Source organism: Sciurus vulgaris (genome assembly GCF_902686455.1).
Source record: "Sciurus vulgaris genome assembly, chromosome: 9".
In the NCBI taxonomy this organism is placed as follows: domain Eukaryota; kingdom Metazoa; phylum Chordata; class Mammalia; order Rodentia; family Sciuridae; genus Sciurus; species Sciurus vulgaris.
In genome coordinates, this window is record NC_136469.1 from 133,560,740 (window position 1) to 133,584,277 (window position 23,538).

General features: G+C 48.2%; 1 long non-coding RNA gene across 1 annotated transcript; it reads left to right on the forward strand.

Moving 5' to 3' along the window:
* Positions 1-4,156: 4,156 nt before the first annotated feature.
* On the forward strand, positions 4,157-7,792 carry LOC306669480. The gene is made up of 2 exons (XR_013766130.1): positions 4,157-7,139; positions 7,637-7,792. It is a non-coding gene; the product is annotated as an uncharacterized lncRNA (long non-coding RNA).
* The last annotated feature ends 15,746 nt before the right edge of the window (positions 7,793-23,538 follow it).

Below are 23,538 nucleotides of genomic sequence, written 5' to 3' on the forward strand. Positions count from 1 at the left end.
CACTGTGTCGTCTTCTTTAACCAAACTGAGCGTTACATACGGTTGTCACGGGTGGTGCAGCAGAATCACGGGCTGCCTGAGGTCTTTTCGTCTGGTGTTCTCAAAGGGGATGGGCAGTTTTTTCCACACAGTGGCTGTCTTTGGTACATCTGACTCTGAGGGTGGTGGCTTGGCCCTGTGCCTTTAGAAGTGCCTCTTCAGGTGATTCGGGCTGGTGGTTACATTGTGATACACTCCAGCGTAGTCACTTTGCAGGTGAGGAATTAGGTCCAGAGAACAATTACCATGGTTGCCAGTAAGTGCCAGGACCAAGCCCAGAACCCGTCACCAGACACTCCAGCTTGTAAAGGCCTATCCTGTATGTTTCTTCTTCTTCTTTCTTTTTTTTTAAATGTGTGAAATTCACATAAAATTAACCAGATTTATAAAATAAAATTAAAATCAAGGTGAGCAATCCAGTGGCATTTACACATCTACAGGTTGTACAACCGCTGCCTCTAGGCCCAAAATATCTTCATCATTCCAAAATAAAATCCAGCGCCCTCTCAGCAGTTCCTTTGCATTGGCCCCATGGTAGCTGGGATGGGGACAGTATTTCACTGTATGTGTATAAACTGCAGTTCTGTTTATTATCATCCTTGGTAGACATTTGGGCTGTTTCCTCCTGTTGGCTGCTATGAACATTCATGTACAAGTATTTAGACACCTGTTTTCAATTCTTGGTTAAATACCAGGGAGGGAGGTTGCTTGGTTTTATGGTCATTTCTTTGCTTAACTTTTCGAGTTTATTTAATTTTTTTTTTTGTTCTCATCACTATTCTGCAAGGTGATTTTTTCTTACTATTACAGGAAAGAATGTGGGAACTCCCAGACAGGTAAGGCTTCTTGTTCAAGGTCTCCCAGCCGGAGAGCAGCGCACCTGGATCTGGAGCGCAGGTCCAGCTGCTGATAGCACCTGTGTCGTTGCCCAGTCCCTCCCAGGCCCAGTCCCCCATCTCATCCTCAGACTATCTGGAATGGGGGCTGGGGTGGTGCTCAGCAGTAGAGCCCTTCCCTAGCCTGCGTAAGACCCTGGGTTTCATCCCCAGCACTGGAAAGTAAAACCAACAAACGAATACCTAGGTTGGATGGTTTCCATCTGATTTGAGGAAACAGTAAGTTAAGTGACTGGCTCAGGGTACACTTCGATTCAGGAAAGCCGCTAGTTTTTATTCCTCTGAGAAACCAGACCTAGTAATAATGATTGATGTGTGTTTTTTATCAGCAAAACTGAACATCATGTCAACTGTGCAGGAAAAATGCTTGCAGAGGCCAACTTAGTTATCACAGAGAAGGCAAGGAGGTGTGGCTTTGGAGCGGAGAGGCAATAAACTGGTAACTGGAAATATACTAAATGTGTGTAGAGAAGAGAAGACGATCAAGAACTGAGTTCTCTAAAATTAGATTAGGAAGAAGAGAAAAATTAATAGAGGACATGGTACTAGTCCATTTGTGCTACTGTGATGGATACCTGAGGTTGGATAACTAGGAAAAAAAGAGTTTGATTTAGCTCACAGTTCTGAAGGTTAGGACCTGCTTCTTGTGATGGGGGCTTCAGTTTTAACACGGGAACCCTTGGGGGACATACCCAAACCATATCCAAGCCATAGGAGACACTGATGAGGAAGAACCAATAAGGCAAGAGGAAAGCTAAGGATGTGGTGTCATAGGGGTGTCAGGGGTACAGTGAAGAAAGTGTGTCAGGAGGAGAGAGTGAATGGCAAGGCTGAATGTGGCTGAGAGGTAGGATGGAAGCTACAACTGACCGCTGTGACCACTGTCCTTGTCGTGGAAGGTCACTGAGATCCTGACCAGCAGTTTCAGTGGAGTAGTGGGAGGACAAAGATTAGAGTGGGCTTTCGAGGGCCTGGGGGGAGGGGGATTGGTGTATCGACACTTAACTCAGTTTAGATACTTTGTGGAATCATGACTTTTATCCTTGACCAGAATCTAGAAAAATCTACCAGGTTTTGGACTTGCTTTGTTCTTATAGATAGGTTTCTTGCTTAAATCATTTCTGGGGTAGCTGATCTGAAATGTAATTTGAAGCCTGGCTTGTGGATTTTCAGGTTCTCTCCATCCAAGCTTGCCCGAAGAGGCCTTGCCCCTTGGTGCTCATCTCCTGCTGTGTTCCTGATCGTGGCTTCTGCAGGTTCCTCAGGTGCTGTCCGTCTGTGGTCAGCCTACTCATCCCTAGAAGCTGAGGGTGCACTAGTGTCTGGGAACGGTTAGAGCTGCGCTGCATGTCCTCGGTCTGCAGAGGACTGGAGGGAGCCACTGTTGTCTGTTCATTAAACAGTTACAACTTTTTCTTGGCAATTTTCAGTTTGAGTCTCACCTACCTCCAGGAGCAAGGCAGAGTAATAGAGGACTGAGGAAGACGGTCTGAATTTGGACTCAGCTCTTCTACCTACTTGCTGTACAAAAACCTGGAGTACACACATTAATCTCTCCCATTCTCAAAGGGGAAATGAGGACAGTACTGTTGGTGGTCTCCAAGGATGAAGCAAATGGATGCAAGCAAGGGGATTGGCATATAGAAGTGCTCAGAAAGTTTTGATTGTTATTATTCATCTTTAGAGCAACATATGGAAAATGGTAAAGTTCCTCCACATTGTATTATTGCCAAATAATTTCCCTTCCTATGGATGTATCATATCTACCCATCCACTGGTTGATGAGACAGTTCTTTCTGCTTTTGGCCGTTAGAATTATGCTGTTATGAACATAGGTCTGCTAATTCGTTTGGATAGGTACGTTTATTTCTCTCGGGTATACACCTAGTAGTGGGATTGTTGTGTATTAGCTGTTTAACCTTTTTAGCAAGTGCTAGACTGTTTTCCAAAGTAGCAGCACCATTTCATACTCTCACCAGGAGCGTATGAGGGTTCTAGTTTGTATGTGCCCCAGACCTACACATTATTGTCTGTCTTTTTGTTATAGTCATGCTAGTTGATGTAAAGTGGTTTATCAGTGTGGTTTTGATTCCCTCACTGAAGGGGTTGAACACCTTTTTATGTGCTTTTGGCATTTGCACATCTCCTTTGGTGAAATGTCTGTTCAGATCTGTTAAGTTCCTCTAAGAACAACTTAGAGGAGGAAAAGTGTGTTTGGGGTTCATGGTTTCAGAAATTCAGTCCATGGTTGACTGACTCCATTAGGCCTTTGGCCTAAGGAGAGGCAAAACATGAATGGCACGGTGGAGGAAAGCTACTCTGCTCATGGCAGCCAGGAAGCAGGGAGCAAGGAGCTGGGACAAGATATAGTCCAAAGAATACCCCCAGTGACCTTCCCTCAATTGCATCCCACCTGCCTACAGTTACCACTCAGCAGTCCATTTAAATTATTAATCCATGAAGTGGATCAATTCACTGATTAAGTTACAGGTCTCATGATCTAATATTTTACCTCTGAACATTTATGCATTGCCTAATATGGGAGATTTTTGGGGGGAACACCCCTATCCAAACTAGAACAAGATCCTTTGCCTGCTTTTAGTGGTGTTGACTTCTTATAGTTGGATATTTTTATATAATTATTCTGGATGTAAGGCCCTTTTCAGATATGTGATTTGCAAAATTGTCCCCCATTCTGCAAGTTTTCTTTTCACCACTTATTAGTGGTGCCCTTTGAAACAAAGTGTTCAATGATTTTTATCTAGGACCTGAACTTTTGCATATGACTGTTCCAGGGAACCGAGACAAGGACACTGGATGAGGTAGACTGATGAGGAAGTTAAGGTAATGAGAAATTAATTTTGGAATCCAAAATTCCATAGCTAGACTAGAAGAAAGCCAGGATTTTCACTGAAGTTTGTGGGATTCCTTAGCCCTGCTCCACACTAGGCTTTGTGGGGACATATTAAATGTGGCATGATATTGCACACCTTGGTCCCCCAGGTGTTAATGATAAGGGGCATGCATGGATCATCTGCTTTGAGCATGGAGTTTTCCATTCTTTCTTCTGGGTGCCTCTGCCTCATGTATCTTAAGGTACATCTTCATTCTCCAGGACAGGGAAAGGTTTTGCAGGAATGTCTTTTCCTCTCTTCAGTTCCTCACTTGCTCTTCCACATTGGAGGAAGGGAATGGACTCATCTGATTGGAGTGAGTGGGAATGAAGACTTGACCAGGGCAAGTCCACTGCGTGGGCTTTGGGCTGTATGGGCCTAACTTTCCTGCCCTTTCCTCGTAGAACTGATATATTGCCTCCTGTCTTTTTTTGGTCTTGGTTCTTAATCTTTTTGGATTGGTTAGGAACTTAAAGAAGAGAAAGGATGAAGATTAGATTCTCCTTCATTCCTGAAGCACTATTTCTCATTTTGCATCTATACACACTTGGTTTTCAGTGAATGTGGAATGGGTAGACAAAGAGACAGGCTTGGAGAAGTTAACTATTCTGTGTGTTCCTACTAAGAGATGAAAGTACGGCAGGGCTGTGAGGCTGAATTTAAATCCCGATAGCATCCTTTGTGGTTCACCTATGGGGGCCTGCCAAAGACTCCAGACAGCATCTCTATCTGCCATTGTTACTTCAAGTGCCATTGGAATTTTGGAGCAAGGCCCCCTTGTCAACTGCATACCACTGCCCTTCTTGGCCTGCTACTGGACCTTAGTGAAAACTGAATGATTGACCATGGACTGCTAAGTTGCCATGTGACCTAAGCTGCCCATCATGAACTGGGTGATACCTGATCCACCAAACTGCAAGTTTGAATATGCACAATAGCAATCCTTCATCAAATAGAGTTGTTAAGGAGAAGTGTGGTCATTGCTATGACTTAAGCATTTGAAACTGGTTTATGGGAAGAGTTTGGAAAAAATATTTGATGATGTAGGCTGGAGAAGCCTTCAAATGTTGTAAGCATAGCTTTTCTGGTGGAAGGTCAGAAGACCAGAATGCCAATAGTAATGTGGACAGTAAAGACTGTGCTCCTGAAGTTTTAGAGGGGAATGAGGACTCTATTGGACACTATTGGGAGTTGGATTAGAGGCCATTCATACATTCTTTGCATTCTAACACTGAACTTGTCTACACTTTGTCCATGTCCTGAGACTGAAGTTGAATTTAAAGATGATGAACTAATTAGTTTGGAGAAAATTTCAAGGGAGTACAGCAATTGAACTGTGGTATGGGTATTGCTGGTGACTTTTAGTGAGGTTTACTGTGATAATGAGAAGCAGAAGGCAGAGATGAAAGATTTTAAAAGCTTACAGTTTGACCAGAAAAGCACATGTAAAATTGGGACCAAGGAAAATATGGTTGGTGAAGAGATTACCTTCACTGAAGGAAAGCTAAGTATTTTGTTGAGAGATTGTAGAAAAGATGCCTTGAGGGATTTTAGGAATCAGCAAGGCAATACTCCTTGCAGGCTCCAAGGTGTAAAAATGACACTACTCTGGGGAGGGACCACGGGTCGCCCTGCTACACAGGGGTGCCTGGGAAGCTGTTTCACCAGAGGCAAGTGCCAGTCTTCTTCAGCGGGTGCTTGATTGCTGCTGCGATCGCCTGAGGACATTGGACTCCAGTGCCTTCACTCTTCCAAAGTGGACTCTGACCAGCGGTTCTCCAGGGATTTTCTGGCCTTTGGTCTCAGACTGGGGTTGCGCCATTGGTCCTTCTGAGGTTAGAGCTTTTTGGACTGAGCAGCTACTGGTTCCTCCAGTTCTCCAGTCTGCAGACAACCATTGTGGGACTACCTGACTTCTGATCCTATAAGCTAATCTAGTAAATCCTCTTTTATAATTATTCGTATAGATAGATAGATATCAATAGATCCCTGTGTTGATACCTATCTGTTATCTGTCTCCTGTTCTGTTCCTATAGAGAATCCTGACTAATAGAGATATACCAGAATATCAACAGGGAGGAGTCCCTGGATGTGGTGGTCACATTTATATGAACGAGTTGATGCCTCAGCACTGGTTGCTGCCTTCTCTTGGAGAAGTTTGGTTCATTTCCTCATTATTTATTTATTTGACCTAATTAATTTATTTCCCATCTTGCCTTTGGACCCTGTGTATTTTGCAAAACTCTGCATCCCACTATTGAGTTACTGGTGATGTAGCCAAGTGGCTGACATGTACCAGCAACCACAAGTGCTAATTCACAGACTGACTGGCTCTCCCTCTCCTTCACTCCTGGGTCTGTGGGGATGAGGATAAAACATGTGCCTACGTATGCCGGGCTCATTCTTGCTCCTCACATCACTTATTCCATCTTCGTGACTGCATAAGGCAGGCACTGCTATTCCCCATTGTGCAGGTGAGAAAACTGAGGCACAGCAAGGGAGAGCCAGAGGCCCGACAGCGCACAACAAGTGGCTTTTTCTATTTGTCTTTTGTCATTGTGACCAAAATACCTGACAAGAACAACTTAAAGGAGGGGAAGTTTCTTTGAGGCTAATGGTTTCAGAGATCTCAGTCTGTAGACAGCTGGGCCTGAGGCCAGACAGCACATCATGGTGGAAGGGCCCAGTGGAGGAAGGCTGCTCAGCTCATGGTGGGTTCAGGAAGCAGGAGGAAGGAGAAGGGGCTGTAGGGCAGAAGTCCCCTTCCAGGGCACAGCCCCAGTGACCCCGCTCCTCCAGCTGTGCTCCACCTGCCTCCAGTTGCTGCCCAGTCAGTCCATTCACACTAGGATGGCCTGATTAGGGCTCAGCTCTCACAGTCCACCGTACCTCTGAATATTCCTGCATCAACATAGGTGCTCCTGGGGGCCACGTCACATCCAAACCATGACAGCGCAGAGCCAGGATTCCCTCCTGGGAGGACAACTCCGATCTCTTCACCAGCATTTTCAGAGTTCGCACTTGGAAGTTTCCTTTGGACTAGGAAAAGCTGATCTGTTGTAACTCTGAAAGTTAGGAAATGGACCCCAGACTACACCAGTGTTTTCTGATCCAGGCACAGCCAGAAGCTCCATGGCAGCAGGGGGACAGATGCTCCCTCCCCTCCCCTTCCCTATTGTCTTTGTGTCCCTCAGCCTCTAGGATTTCACATGGCTTTGTAGCCCTGTGAAGTGCTATCAGCAGTTAAAGGCTGTGTGTGGAAGGCGACCCTCCTCTGAGTGCTTCACTGAAGTTTAGCTACTGGGCAGGTGTTGGAGGCCGCTGCCCTGTAGGGCCCGCAGTGGTGGCTGGCCTCGCCCTATGGCGCCGAGAAGCCCAGCTGCAAGTGCTTTCTCTTGGCTGACTGATCTCCTCCGCGTCCGTGCTTGGCTCGTGATCAGTACATGTCCTCATTACCCACCATTAAGTCTCCACGAGCCAAACGCCTGACCCATTAAGGTGATTGGCTGTTACATCCCATAAAGCTGTGGACTTTGCGCGGCGGCGGGAGCAAACAAGGCAGAGCAAGCAAGGCAAGGAGGGCAGGCAGCAGCTGCGGGACGAGAAAAGAGGAGAGGCGGCCGCGGCGCGACGAGAGAGGAAGAAGAGAGAAGTGACAGCTGCACGACAAGAGAAGAAAAAGACGGCAGCGGTGGAGGAGGAGGAAGAACCAGGCACTCGGCTCAGAAGCTCTCCCATAAAAATAAAGACCTTAAAACTTCATTTGAGAGCCGAGTCTTCATTGTACTCGCCGGAGGAGACAGGCAGGAGGGGAGGGGGTTGGGAGGCTGCCTTTTCTTTCCCCACCCCGGACTCCGAAGGCTTTGCGTGCTTCTTCCCTCTGTCGCGTTGCCTCGTTCCCTTCTCATCCCACAGTTCAAGCATTGCTTATGGGGAAAGTCCTTCCTGGCCCTCTAAGTCAGATCCTATATTAAAAGTGTTCCTAGAACTTTCCAGAATGGCAGTTTTACCATGGCTCCTGTGGCGTGGTATCTGTCGGCCCCCCATGAGCCCCTAAGTTGCAGGAGCCTGGAGAAGTGCTCTCTGCGCATTTTCCTTCCTCTTGCCCTGCTCTCTCAAGGCACAGTGCCTGGAGTGGGGCCAGGTGATGAAGTCTGAATGGGAAGAGTGCCCTGCAGAGCCGAGAGACTGTGGTCCTCTCGCCACAATGGGGGGGATGGGGGTCTGCTTGACCTTGAATCGCGTCCTCTCTAATGGTCTGGGAGCTTCAGCTCCCGGTCAAGGTCCTCTTGTCATCTTTGTGCCCTAGAATTGCAGCAGAGTGACACAAGAGACTGGACCCAGGGTGGCCCAGAAACACGGGTACTTTGGGCCAAATGAGGCTGCCACTACTGGACTGCAGCTCACCTCTGACTTGTGGCCTGGTCGTTGCATTTGAAGTGACTTAGGAGTGGTCCCAGTGCCTCTGCTTTAGTGAAACAGCATGAACATCAGAATTGACCATCTTAATGCTGAATTGTTTTTGTCCCTCTAACTCGTGTCTCCCTGACACATTTCCCTGTGTCCCTTCAGTGGTTCAAGGCTCATACCCACCTTTAAGAGGTACAGACAAGTCTCCTAGGGATGTGCCGGTCACCCAGAAGGGCTAGCAGTTTGGTGCTTCTTTGAATGAATAGTCACTGTATCCACTGTGGAGGAATGGATTTTTCTTGGTAAGAATTTCATGTGGAATTTTTTTTAAGATCATGCTAAGTGAAATAAGCCAAACCCCCAAAATCAGAGTCTGAGTGTTTTCTCTGATTTGTGGATGCTAATTCACAATAAGGAGCGGGGATGGGGAAGAATGGAGTTACTTTATATTAGGTAGAGGGCAGTAAAGGGAGGGGAAGGAGTTTGGGGGTAGGGAGGATAGTAGAGGGAAACAGACATTATCACCTCAGGTACATATGACCGCATGACCCATGTGATCCTACAATATGTACAATAAGAAAAAATGAGAGAATACACTTCATTTATGTATGGTCTATCAAAACATGAATACATTCTACTGTCATGTACAACTAATTAGAACTAATAAAAAAATAATTTAAAATTAAAGAAAAAACAAAACAAGACAGAAGCAAATTTATTTCTACAATAGGAACAGACGCAGCACGCTGAAGGACTTTTCTGACAGCACTTCTTTGCAGGGTCTGCTCCGTGTTTGTTTGCATATCTGACTTTCCAAACCAGACTTCCTGGGAGACTGTGAAAGGGCTTGTGGTAGGAACTCGGTGGCTGGGACACAGTGGAGACTAGGAAACGCCTATCTGAACCAGGGTTCTTGCTGCTGGTGGTGGGGGCGTTAGCTGCCTGTGACTGCAGGTGTACAAAGGAAAACCTCAGAGGAGAGGTTTTAAAATGTCCACTTGGTGGAGCTGTGAGTGTGGGTGTTGCAATTTCCAGAGATGCTGCCTCTGTCTTCCCTTTCCTCTGACTTCAGTCAAAGAAATCATCTAGGCAGCTTACTAAAAATGGGCTCTGGAACTCTCCCCTATTCTGATTCAGGGGTTGTGTGGTGGAACCAGGTATCTATTGCTGTATAACAAGTTACTTAGTGGCTTAAAAGGACAGTACTTACCTTTCATAGTCCCAGTTGGACAGGAGGTGGGGAGTTATTTATTTAGGGGTGTTTTTGTCTGTTTTCTGTTGCTATCAGTGAATACCACAAACTGGGTAATTTATAAAGAATAAAGGTTTGTTTACTTCACAGTCCTGGAGACTGGGAAGTCCAAGAGCATGATTATGTCATCTGCTAGCATCTGTGAGGACCTTCCTGCTGTTAATGACCTGGCCCAGAGCGTCACATGGTGACAGCTAGCAAATGGCTAGCTTGGGCTTCTCTTCCTCCTCTTTCTTACAGAGTCACTAATGCCATGAGAGTGGGTCCTGCCCTCATGACCTCGTCTAGTCCTAGTTACCTCCCAAGACGGCACCTCCCGATTCATTATTATGTAAACGTGGGGATTAAGTTTCCAGTGCACCAACTTTGGGGGGGGCTGCAGTCAAACCATAGCAGGGGGTTCTAGTTCAGAGTCTCTCCTGAGCTGGCTCTGAACGCCAGCTGGGGCTGCATTCATCTGAAGTCTTGACTGGGGCTGGAGGACCCATCTCTGAGGGTGCTGCCGGTTGGTTCCAGGAGCAGGATATGACAGAGGATGTGCTGGCCCGACTCAGGTACACTCGGACACACGGCTGGCCTTTAAACGCCAGCTCTTTGCTGGATGTACTACTGTTGGATTCTCTGATGACAGCAGCCCCAAAGCACAGTCTTCCCCTCCAGCAGAGGTCACTCTCAGTCCCAGGCTTCACTGGTCCCCTTCTTGCTGGGTCACTTGTCTTTCCACGTCATGTCTCTTTCAAGATGGTTGGAGGTTGGCTCCTTTCCACGCATGGCCCACAGCTGGGCTATGGGGAGACTTGAGGACTCACCTCTCCTCCTTCCCCCCTACTAGGGGCAGGGGAAGGAGAAACACCAGCGGCCTCACAGCTTCCTCTGGGGCCCTGGTCCTTCTGGCTTCTCGGTCTCCCTGTCAGGCCAGAGTTGGGTGTTCATGGAACTGACCATGCGTCCCAGCCTCTCTGGCCTCCCCACGCCCTTCCCTCTCCTTTTGGTCGTGCTGAGGATTGAACCCACCATTGAGCTATATCTCCATCCCTTTTTTTTCTTAGTTTTGAGACAGGGTCTCACTAAGTTGCTGAGACTGGCCTTGAACTCAAGATCCTCCCCTCTCTCAGTCTCCCAAGTAGCTGGGATTACAGGCGGGTGCCGCCACCCTGGGCTGGCTTCCCAGGCTCTTGATGGGCCCTGTGCTGATGACCTAATGCTTTGCTTGGGAATGTGGGGACTGGGTCCTATTCTGTGCTGAGCCTTTGGCCATCAACAGGAAATCGGACACACACCGAGAGCCTTTCAAGATCCTGTTCCGTCCCTCCATGCCCCAGCTTTGAGATGGTCCCCAGGAGCCACGAGCTTTCCGCTTGGTTTCCCCAGAGCTAAGTTGGACGTGGCGTGGCAGTGCTAGGGACCTGCTCGAAGAGGCTCTTCTTCCTTTTCTGTCTTGGATCAGAAGCCATGGGTCACCCTGGACCCCCCCCCACCCGCTCCCTGCTCCTGCTCCACGGCCCCTCTCTGAGCCCCGCCAGCCCCTCTCCGACGTACTCCTGGGGCACGTCCTTCCTCCTGCTCTGCTCTCTACACTCCGCAGCCCTTCTGCAGCCTCTTCTCTGTCGGCTGGGGTTCAGATGTAGAATGTGCCCACCCATATGTTAAATGCCTGGTCCCACTACTGGGTGGCGGTGGGAAGGCCTTGGCTCCTTGGGGCCTTCTCTTGGAGGACTTCCACGCAGCTCCGAGAATTCTCATGAGATGGTTGTTATGAAAGCAGCGGGCCCGCCTTGCCTCTGCCCTGCCTGTTCTCTTCCTTCCTGCTCCTGTTGAGATGTGACTGCTCCTACACATGCCATGATAAGCCACCATCTGCCACTCTCAATAGAGGCCAAACAACTGAGGCCACCTAATTATTTTGGCCTTTCAATCTCCAAAACTGGGCTGAAAACCTCTTCTTACTTTGTGGGTAGCCTGCGTCAGTCTGTCATTGCAGTGACCGAACACATCACCCTGGTTTAGCTAGCTCCTATGCCTAGCAAAGCCCTCTCCTCCAGGAACCTTGAACAATGAAATCCCATCTCTGTCCGAAGGAGGGGCTGGACTATGAGCCCCCTTCTCCTGAGCCGCCCGTGTGCACCTGTGCCTGGCCTCCCTCCTCTGCTCACGTCCCATTCTGGACAGTGGTTTGAGTAGGTGCCAGCTGACTGCTCTTCCCCAGGTGTCCCGCCACCTTGCCTCTGTCTCTGGGTTTGCCTGACGTAGAGGCACATGGTGGGCACTAACATGGGCACAGGCGTGGGGGGTGAAGCTAGTGCTCCAGGGGGCTGCTCTTGACACTGGGAGACAGCTGGTGGAGTAGGACCTTCTGTCCTCCTTGCAGTCAATAGGGGACATCCTCATGCTCCTTAGGAGTCCCCGTGGGATCAATCTCCAAATACCCAGGGTGATCCAGCTAAGTAAACCCGCTGTGTGGGCTCCTGTCCGCCCTAATTTTCTCAGCCCAACCCTGCTCTCTGGGACACCTCCCCAAATCGACTAATGCCTACAGTCCTTCATCTTCGCTTTTTTTTTTTTTTTTTTCACTGGGGCGGAAGCAGGACTCAAGCTATTTTTAACTTGTTAGCAGCCTTGGTCAAATTGAAACTATAATAATTCTTTGAATCTCCACTTCACTACAAGGTCTTGAAAGCCGGGCCTGGGCCTTATTATTTATTCAGATAGTTCATAATAAATACTTGTTAAATAAATGACTCAGAGGCAGAAAGAACATGATGTGTTTGCAAATTGCAACTCACAGGCTCTGGGGGCGTCTGACCTTCTTAAGGTACTTTTCACGCTGTATCTCATTTAACTCTACAACCACCCCAGGAGGCAGGTGCTATTTATTATTGGCCCTTTACAGAGGAAGAACAAGCTGAGAGGGGCTAGGTGACTTACCAGAGTCACACAGATTGCGTGGGGGCTTGTTACTATTCCAGGAGTCATGGCGAGGGTGCTGGTGGGCAAGGGCTGCATCCGGAAGGACTTTCTGTAGTACTAAGGTGCATCTTGCAAGCTGCGTGGCACCGTGGAAGGCTGAAGGCATTTTCCCGTTGTGGGCTTTCCCGATTCCTTGCATTTTAAAAGACACAGCAGTTGGCAGCATTTCCACAAGGGGGCAGACGCTGGCAACAGATAAGGACTGGGAAACCAGCCTGGGAAACTGGGTTCAGTGTTCTCTTTCCACAGGGACCTCGCGGGGACCTCTGGGTAGATCAAGGATGACGGTCACGACCAGCCTTCCCCTCTTGCTGTGCCTTCCTGTCCCTTTCTCTCGCCCTTCCCCCATCCCTCTTTTTTACCTTCTTCACTGGAGTAGAAACAGGTTCAAGAACATAGCAGATGCTCCTGATCATCAAGTAGTTGCTTCCAAATCATTATCCTTGCAACCTCTGGACAGTCCAATGTTCAAACACGACACGCAAACAGCCATGGCACCCCCACGCCGCATGTACCCCAGAGGGCGTCTCAGCCTGGGACACGGTCCCGTCCCCTGCTGTTATCCCTCAGAGTCCCAGCACAGATGCCATCACCACCTTAGAAATGCTACTGATTCTAAGTTGGGCCCAGCTGTCACTTGTGTGGCACCTACTGTGCGCCAGGTTGGTGCTGTGAGATTGGGCATGTGTTACCTCACTAACTCTTCACATTCCTAGTTTGAGTTTAGTAGGTTTTTTCACCTGTTAGCAGACAAGGGCATGAAATTGAAGCCAGAACTGGGGACAGGCAGTTAGTATAGAAATAGGGGATGGGGTCAAATGGGGGAACTGGAGGCCATGAAAACCATCTGCCTCTGGAAGTTGGAGACTGTCCCTGGGAGAATGGAATGTCAACCATCTCCAGAGCCCTTTGATGACCAAATTTACCTGCCCTTGTCAAGGACTGCAGGCAAGGAGCTGCCAATTAATGTCCCCTGGGCCCTTACCTGCCTGAATCACTTTGGCCCTCCCCCTGCCCATCGCTTTTCACTTTTTGCATCTCATCTGCAAAAATAGGCCTAGTCACATAGGCAGGGAGGAGAGATAAGCGGGGAGAGAACGGAGAACAAAAGAGACCTTAACCTATAAAAGATGTAGGTGCGCTCACTTCTTGGGATTTTAGAACATCAACCATGGCCCCCTTCTCCCTCCCAGGAGAAGTCTGTATTATTGCTACTTTTAAATGAAACCTGCTTAATCTGCTTGCCTTGGCGTGCTTCTCTAGTGTTCAAACTTCAACATTAGAGGGAGCAGAACTCGTCACCGGTCAACGGGGTCTCAAAATCTCAGAAAGTTTAAGATCACACCATTGGCAGGTCATGGAGTCATTGCTTAAAGGAGATTTTTGGACTTCGAGTGTTCCTGCCTTGAGACCAACTGGGTAGGCTGATTTGTCACCATGCAGTGTGGGTCTGAGTCAGAGTGACCACGGGGAGGGGTGGTGATAAAGGGCCCCTCTGTATTTTGATGTCAACTAGGTGTGATGCACAGGAACTTCAGAGAGAACCACCAGGACAGGGCGGGGGTCGGGGGCTGCGTTCCTGACACTTCAGCTTTCAGATCCACATGCAGGTGGAGCGCTAAGAAAGAGGGGCAGGCTTAGGGACCAGGGAGTGGACACCGACGAGGGACCCTGTGGTCTGGACACCCTGCATAGCCACCTACTGCCCTTGAAAGCCCTGGCGGCCGGTGCAGGCCTGAGGCCCAGGCGAGATGCTTATTCTGTTGAACTCCTGTTCAGAGGGGGAGGCTAGGGAGCCAGAGTATCAGAGTGACCAGTCTGAGGCCAGCGGGTGGAGAGCCTTGTGGAACTCAGCCTCCCATCCCAAGGGCCCCCACTGCCCCCTGCCCCAGAGCTTTCCAGAGCAGGGCGCATGCTGTGCAACTGGGACTTGTGAAGGAGGGCCGGGGCCAGGTGGGGGGTGGACACAGGTGGATGCTTTTTATTAATACTCATGCGTTTTCTTAACGACCACTTCAAAACCGTGATTCCGTGGCTATTATGGTTGCCCTGGGTTGAAGCAGACAGAAGGTGAACGGTGGATAGGCTTAAACATGAGACAACGAGTACACTACAGGACGTGTACAGCTTTCCGCTGCTGCTGTAACAAACCACAAACCACAGCTCAGCGGCTTGAAACCGGTTGCATCTTCCAGTCACGGAGGTCAGGTCCTGAGCTCCAGGTGTGGCAGGGCCTGGGGATTTCAGTCCTTGCCCCTCAGCCTCTCGAGGCCGCTGCCTTCCTTGGCTTGGGGCCCCGTCTTCACATCACTTCCACCTCAGCCTCTGTCGTCTCCTCTGTCACCCCCTCCCTTCTTATTGTGACCTGCTTGTCTCCCTCTTAGGAGGAGCCTTATAAATGCATTTGGCCCAGCTGGATAACACAGGATACTCCCTCCAGTTCAGCTCTTCACTTAATCACAACCGCAAAGTTCCTTTTTCTGCAAAGTCACATTTTCGTGGGTTCTGGGGATTGGGACCCAATCCTTTTGGGGCGGGGAGGCATTATTTCTAACTTCTAGTAGCACAGTAGACAGAGATGTGAGGTGTGAGTGCAGGGCAACAGCAGCTCTGCTGAGGGGCTGAGGCACCTATGCAGAGCTGGGCATCTAGTGTTTTCATCTGGAGTGGTTCTCACACTTGCTGTGTAGCTTCTTGTGCTTGGGAAAGTAGATTGTGTGTGTGTGTGTGTGTGTGTGTGTGTGTGTGCGCGTGCACGTGTGCTCACTAAAAGAAATCCCTGGCTTGCACTGGCTAAAATTCTCCCTGCCCACTTCCTCTGACTGAGGGGAATGCTGATGTCCATATCTGCATCTTGAGGGACAGGCTGTGGCACACCGTCTGAGCAGCAAGGCACAAACATAGGCCATGGGGGAGAAGCACGTTGCCAAATATCTCAGGGGGGACCTGGGTCTTCCCCCACATTACCCTAGTAGTGTTTCCTGGAATCTCTGCGATCAGACAGGTTATGCTACGACCTTAAAAGGTCCAGCAGGGATGTGGGTCACTTTTGCGTGACTCCAAGGCTGGTTCTGGGATTTGTTCCTGTGGACAAGCTGCCTGTTTGCAGCCATTTGGGGACAGGGAAGTCTCACATCTCCCTGGACGTCACTGCGGCATCCCCTCCACCTTCAGAACCAACATTAACAAGGTCCCTGAGGACTTGTGAGGTGTGGAGTCAAGACGGCCGACTCTGGAGGGTGAGGGCAGGCTTAACGCGTGCTGTGCTGTAGAGCAGGCAGGAGGTCTTAGAGGGAGCATGAAGGGGAGGGGTGGGGTGTCAGGAGAGCCAGGGAAGTGTGGGACGAGGGCCAATCCAGGGGAGACCCGTCAGCTTTGGCAAAGTCAGGCTTCTACGTCCCTCAGCGACCGGGAGAGGGACCTTGTCTCCAGGTGCTGCTGGAACAAGCAATACATTCTTTGGGCAGCCTTGGGTTTTCTCTGGCAGGCCCTTTAAGAAGGACCTAAGGGATGCTGCCTCGAATGGTTGGAGATGACGTCAGACAGACATCAGTGTGCACAGCAGCACAGTTCACAGTAGCTGCATTATGGACCCCACCCAGGTGCTCATCAATAGATAAATGGATTGTGGTACACACACACACACACACACACACACACACACAATGGAGTTCTACTCAGCCATTAAAAAGAATGAAATTATGGCATTTGCTCGCAGTCAAAGGTTGAATGTTTTCTCTCACATGCGGAAGCTAGAGTAAAATAAAGGAAAGGGGGAAGGACACGATTACATAAGGAACCAGTCATCTTCAAATTAATGGACTAGGGAAAGGAAGTGCAGTAGACCAGGGGAAGGGGAGGGGAGGGGAGACAGGAGGGAAAAGGGGATCACGAACTGAAGTAGATTTCCACGCATGCATGAGTTTGTCGGGAGGACCTCAACGATGTATGACCATAAAGCTCCAATAGAAAAAAAGAAATGACATCAGAGTTTTGCTGGGCCTGGTGGCACATGCCTGTAATCCCAGTGGCTTGGGAGGCTGAGGCAGGAGGATTTGAAATTCCAATCCAACCTCAGCAACTTAGTGAGGCCCTAAGCAACTTAGTAAGACTCTGTTTCAAAATAAAAGATAAAAAAAAAAAAAAAAGAGAGAGAGAGAGAGAAGGGCTGGAGGGCTGGGAGGTGGTGGCTCAGTGGCTGAGGGCCCGGGGTTCAATCCCTGGTACCAAAAAAAAAAAGAAAGAGCTTTGTTCAAGTCTTTACAGACCACGCCTGAGGATCCGTCAAGACAGGGTTCAGGGGAGCCTGGCTTGAGTTTGGTTAGGGAGAGAATCTTGGTCAGGAGCATCCTCAGGGTATCAGATGCGGTCCTGCACTGTTCCCAAAATATGTTCCTGAGGAAACCACTGTCTTGGGATGGGAATAAGTTTCCATGAAAATACAAGTTTCCATCAGCAAGGAAAATACTGAAAATCAATCATCTACCTTCCTATCTATCATCTGGCATCTATTTCTGTCATCTATGTATTGGGTATATCTGTGGATCAACTGCCATCAATCTCTGCTAACATCTATCTGATATCTATCTATCTATCTATCTATCATCATCTATCTATTATCTATCAATCTATCTATCATCCATCATCTATCGTCTATCTCTACCAATCTATCGATTCCCTGCAGACCTTCTCAGAGCCTTCCATGTGTGTACTGGGAATCTCCAAGCAGGGGATTTCCTTGGGGATCGCTATCTAGAGAGGTGGTGCCTGGTGCCAAGCAAGTGCTCTGGGAATGTATGTGGCTGAATGAACGAAGGAGTGGATGGATACTCTAGATGTTGGCATCTGCCAGGGAAAGAGGGCATCCCTGATCACTGGCAGCCCAGAAAGGTAGTAATGATCAAGCCGAGAGGTGTAAACATTCACTATGCTCATAGCTACCATTAACTGAGTGGTACTCACTGTACTCTGGTAGAGGCTAGATGCTTTCTTCTCGTATCTTTCTGGCTAACTCAGTCATTTGTAGGCCTGGACTGTATGGTAATCATCACAAAGCAGTTGTGATGGTCTGACGGAGACGCAGCCTAACCCTGATCACAGTACGGGAGGCCACAGACCTGCTGACCCTGGAGCCACTGGAAACGGTGATAGTTAGAGGCAGGTGTTACGCATGATTAGACACCACTAGTGGGCAGCTCATTGTAAGATGCAGCAGGTATGCCGGCTGTCATGCTTTCCCTGGGTCGGGAGCACTGGTGTACAGTGTGTTGTTAAGTGAAAGCAGGCAGCCAGGTTAGGCTCTAATTAAACGGTACCGTTGTTATTTGAAGAATAGCAGCTTAGTGTTGGCATCTAATTGACTTTTGTCAGCGGATGGAATTAGCCCATTTAGCCACTTTGGACTGATACCCGTGTATGGCCCTGCCTGAGAAAGCTCCTTGACTTCCGGGTTGAGTCGGAACAGAGAACTGGATGCGGATGAGGGTGTCACTGTGCCGGGGAGGGGTCGCGTCCTCTGGTGTCCTTGGGGCCTCCATCCGGGCTTCATGAGCAATCCGAGCTTTTTCCTGGGCAGTCTCAGAGACAATGCTGGGGGTGGCATGACGGGCACCGGGAACCAGGGGGCTCAGTGGCTCCTGCATCTGCACAGTACCTGGTAGTTCAGGGTGGTCGCGGCCACGTGGGGTCCACCTGCAGACCTTTCAGGTTCACCGTGCGATCTTGCACCCAGAGCCCCTGATGTCAGCTTCCCCGTCTGCAGAGCGAGGCACTCGCACCTCCCTGCCGTGCACTGTGAGGGTGGGAGGGACCTTTTCTTGGAAGGTCAAGGGCTCAGGAGCTCAGGGCTCCGCAGCCACTGGCTCCCCTTCCCTAACACCCCTTCTGAGATTAAAGAACAGCTTAGATGCAACCAGGAGGGAAGGGCTCCATCTAGAGACAGGTCCCCCTGTCCCAGAGGAAACGGGGCAACACAGCGAGGGGTGCCCACCCGGGTGAAGCACGGCGGTTACACATCGCTCCACGTTTGCAACGCTCTTCTCAGGACCACGGGATGACCTTCTTTTCCTACCAGTTTTATGCACGTCGACATTGTTTATTCTTTTATTCTGTAGACATCCACTGACTCTGTGGGTAGTGTGAGTGAGGCTGGGTGGTCCTTAGAGGAGTGGGGAGAGCCCAGGTTCTTCATTAGCCAAGCATTTTGGGAAAAGCATTTTAGCCTTCATCAGCCTCTGCTTCCACAGCTGTAATATGTGGAGACCAATATCCACCTCATAGGATTGTTGTGATGATTAAGTGAGATAATATACTGCAGTGATTGAGATAATATATTAAAATATAATTAATCTCTGTATGATCTATATGCATATGTATGTATAAAGAAGTTGGTACTCAAATCTCTATATCTATATTACTCTGTTCATTGCTATGACAAAACACCTGACACTGGGTAATTAATAAAAAAAATTGTGCTGGAGGTTTGGAAATCCAGGCCCAAGATGCCAACAGATTGAATATATGGCGAGAGTCAATCTTTGCTTCCAAGAGAGCACCTTGTCACTGCATCCTCAAACAGCAGGAGTGGAGGCGGTATCCTCACGTGGCTGAAGGCAGAGGCAAAAAGGGCTGAGCTAGCTCCCTGCAGCCTTCTTATAAGGTTACCAATCCCATTCCCGAGGACAGAGCCCTCCTGAAGGCTCTGCCTCTCGTTACTATTGCACTGGGTGAATTTCCAACCTCCAGTCTGGAGGACGCAAATGTCCATCATAGTGACATCTTCAAGACTAAAGCTCCTCATGGGCAGGGGAGGTCTTCTTTAGAGAGACCCGGGGTGTCACGGCCGAGTGGCTGAGCTCTGGAGGCCATCCTGGAGTTTAAACCTCAGCCCCATACCTACCAGCAAAGTGTGCATATCTGGAACTCAGTTTCCCAAACTTGAAAATTAGGACAATAATACGACTTCCAGGGTTTTAGGAGAATTCCATGATACACAATGGCTTTCTGCTTATGGGGCGGGAATAGTTGGTAATAGAATAATTCTTCCAATGGCGACAGACACAAGCTGGGAAAATTACAGAAAAATAGCTCTTGGAAGGTGTCAGAGAACAATCAAGATAGTGATGAATTTTGATAATACCTTATTTCTTGATCCAGGTAGTGGTTAGGGAGTGAAAACTGATTGAACCGTATGCTCATGAGTGTTTTCCTATGTAGGCTACATAGGAAAATTTACCAAAAAGTGGGACAGGATGTTAGAAGCCCTGATTAGATACCTTCATGGTCCCCCCGTCCCTGGACATGCTAACAGAATAAGTTTTATTTTGAAGAAGTGTAACTTCTTCAATATGTGAATGAACTGTTGGCCAAAGTTGCATCTGACTTTTCAAACGCACCAGACATGCTGGCAGATGTGTGCGTGACGCCCTAATGATCACACACTGTCACTAGCGGCTTCTCCAAGAAACATGCTGCTTCCACTGAAATCCAGGCAGTGGACTTCAGAGGAGAGAACCCTGAGCAGGCAAGGGTTTTCCCTGTGTTTATGATCAAGCAAAGAAGAAGAGCATTTTAATAAAGAAAATCCAGCTGTTGCCTTATGAGGAAGGCACCCTCTGCTTGGTACCCTTGAACTCGAGGACTAAGTTGGGAAGAAGGCTTTCAGGAACTGGGCTTCTGCAGGCGCTGTGCGCAGATCATCTGCAAGTGGGGATGCTTCATTGCCTGAGGAGAGAGGGCCCTGAGAGCCCACCTGCCCAGGCCCGCCCCTCATCTCTTCTCCTCCTGTGTGGGCTCTTCCTCTGCAGGACAGAGCAATGCCTGCTCTTGAACTGTGACCCTCCAGGGTACCAGTTTTAGATGTAGAGGAAACCACTAGTAAGAATCGAAAGTCAGCCTTGCATGGCAAAAGCAATAAGAAGAGTAGGCCACCCTGAGCAGACCCTTAGCTGTGTCTCCTTCCTGCTTTCCAAACCACCAGCCAACGAAGGTCAAGATCGACAGGAGGTCAGAATCAAGGTCAGAGTCAGTGATCTGCCTCATCTTGTGTGTGTGTGTGTGTGTGTGTGTGTGTGTGTTTATCTTTTTCATTTGGGATTTTAGTGATTTCCCACTGGACAGGTAGTTGAAGAACCTAGCTGGCTAACCCATCAGAAACCAATGTGTCATCAATATATGTGTTAGTTCTGGCTCTTCAGTGAAAAAGAATCAATGGGAGCTGGCGTGGTGGCACAGCCTGTAATCCCGGTGACTTGGGAGGCTGAGGCAGGAGAATCTTGAGTTGAAAGCAGCCTCAGCAAAAGTGAGGCCCTAAGCAACTCAGCGAGACCCTGTCTATAAATAAAAATACCAATAGGGCTGGGAATGTGGCTCAGTGGTCAAGTGCATCTGAGTTCAATCCCTGGTACTCCCCCCACCAAAAAACAAACAAACAAACAAACAAACAAATAAATAAATAAATAAAAAAGAATCAACAGATTTTGTAAGGAATTGGCTCATGTGAGTATAGAGATGGAAAGGCCCCAGATCTACAGTTTGGGAGCTGGAGACCCAGGAGAGTTGATGACGCCAGCTTCTGTTCAACAGCTGAGAGGCTGGAGACCCAACACAAGCCAGAGTTCAGTCCAGGTCTGAAGGCCAGAAATGGACAGTGTCCCATCTCAAGCAGTGTGACAGGAGCAGTGACCTCTTATTCTACCTTTTGGTTCTCTTCAACTGATTGGATGGGGCCCACCTACCTTGAGGAGGGTCGTCTGCTCTTTTAAATCTATTGATTCAGATGCCAATTGCTTCAAAAAATATCATCACATATGACCAGAGTCCTATTGGGCCAAATCCCTGGCCTCCTACGGCCCAGTCAAGTTGATGCATAAATTAATCATCAGTATATTATCCAAAGAAAGCTAATTTTATCCTTGCGAGGAATTCAGCTTCCTGTTTTCCACTTATAAAATCCTATATGTATCTTGTCATTTCTTTATTCAGCAAATACCTTCTGAGACCTACTGTGTGCCAGGTTCAGCTTTGAGTGCTGGGGATACAACGAACCAAGTAGTCTCATTGTGTAAAAGAAATACACACTGGTGTTATCTGAACACTGTGTACAGGGCTCTTGACAATATATATAAAGTCAGATATTCGACTGTCTCAACACTAGGTTTATCTAGTATAAGTTTGTTACTAAAAACCACCATAAAAATCATAAGACCTGCATTTTTCTCTTTAGTTGTAATTTTGACAATGCATTTACAAATTGCAGGGTGTTTCTCGATTTGTTTCTGTTTTTGTTTTTCTACAATTGGACATGTAGTTGATCATGGTACGCCCCATGAGTACCTGCACAAAGACATAATAATCTCCATCTCCATCTCAATTCTATGACATTTATGACATTTACATTTCTTACTGGAGTACCCACTTTCTAATTTGGGGGTTTTCACTCATTATGTGAGCCAAGGACCCGATGTTCTACAACTTTACCAAACAACCTGATGGCTGATCTTTACGTCCTGACTGTCATGGGCACTTGGTTAGATTCTCCATGAGCAGCATGTTATCTAACTGTGGGACAGGGTGCATCTCTGGCCCATGCCCTAGGATGAACCAAGTAGTCTCATTGTGTAAAGGAAATACACTTTGGTGTTATCTGAATAACAGTCTGTTCAATGAGTTATGAGAGAGAGGCGGAGTGGATGTGGTGGGAAAGATCAACATGTCACAGTGAATATGACACAAAAGAGATGATTAGCATCTTTTTTTTTCAAATTTCAACTTATTCAAATGGAACTGCAGTTATTCCAAAGAATGAATGAGCTCTTGATTATACTTTTCAAGTAATACAAAGTCTAAAACGATGGTAAGTCAATAACTTCTAAGTTCTAATTGATTTGGAGTGATAAGTGGGGTTCCTTTTATCCACTAGATGGATGTGAATTCAGATACCCACTTCCCATTACTACTAGTCCTGACCCTGGGCAAACTACTTAACTCTGAGTCTCAGTTTATTTGGTTGCAAAATTGGAGTGATACTAACAATCTTTAAAGGTTGCAAAAAGGATAAAATGGGTTATTATTTGTCAAGAGCAGAGAGTGGGAAACTTGGGGACATCATAATTACCTAAAAAATACTTGGTCTCCATTTCATGATGTTAGTATATTTTAAGAATTCAATGATTATTTCTGGCAGATGTTTTATTCATAATCATAAGGGGTACGATATTAAAATAAAATTAGTTACTGAAGTTTGAAAGAAGACTGAAAACTTTTTTTTTTTAAAAAGGAGAAAAAAGAAAATCTACTGTATAACAGTCATATACTAATGAAACCTCCCAGTGTTCAGTAGCCTGATGTATGAGAGGTACCTGACATTGAATTTCAAGTCTCCAGCAGGCGTCCCAGGATGGGATTTGCCCCACCCGAAGATCAGAGCTACGGTTTCCAGGATTATCCAAGATGGCCACTCTGGCTTCCAAATGTGTTGGCAAATGGGGAGCTGCAGCTCAGGGGTGGACGTGGTCAGCTGGAGGTCCTGGAGACAGGATGCAGTTGGTCCGGCAGTGGTCCTGGAGGTCGGGTGTGTTTGGTGTGGTTGTGGGATCCAGGAGGCCGGGTGCAATCAGTTGGTCTGGGTTCCCAGTGACAGGGCACAGTCAGTTGGTCTGGGGGTCCTGGCGGCAGGGAGCAGTCAGTTGATGTGAGGGCCCCAGAAGCAGGGAGTGATCAGTGGGGCTGAGGGATCCTGGAGACGGGGCTCAGTCAGTCTGGCCAGGGGTCCTACAGGGCCTGGCTATTGTCTCAAAATGGCGGCAGCCACGTGTAATCAAACCTGCAGGTACTGTGACAGTGAACTTCCAGGCAGCAGCAGGCAGCTGGTGCTCCACTTGCAGTCTGTGGTCAGTCTGCTGGCAGCAAGAAACAGATATCCTCTGCTTGAATCTGGTGTTGTGGAGCGACAAGGAACGCAGCCTCCCTCTAGACCGCCATCTTGGATCTCAGAAGGCTGAAAACTTTTGAACTTTATTTTTTTCTTTCTTTCCTGGCCATGAAACTCCAAGGCAGAATGTTCCAGAATAACTATTTGCCT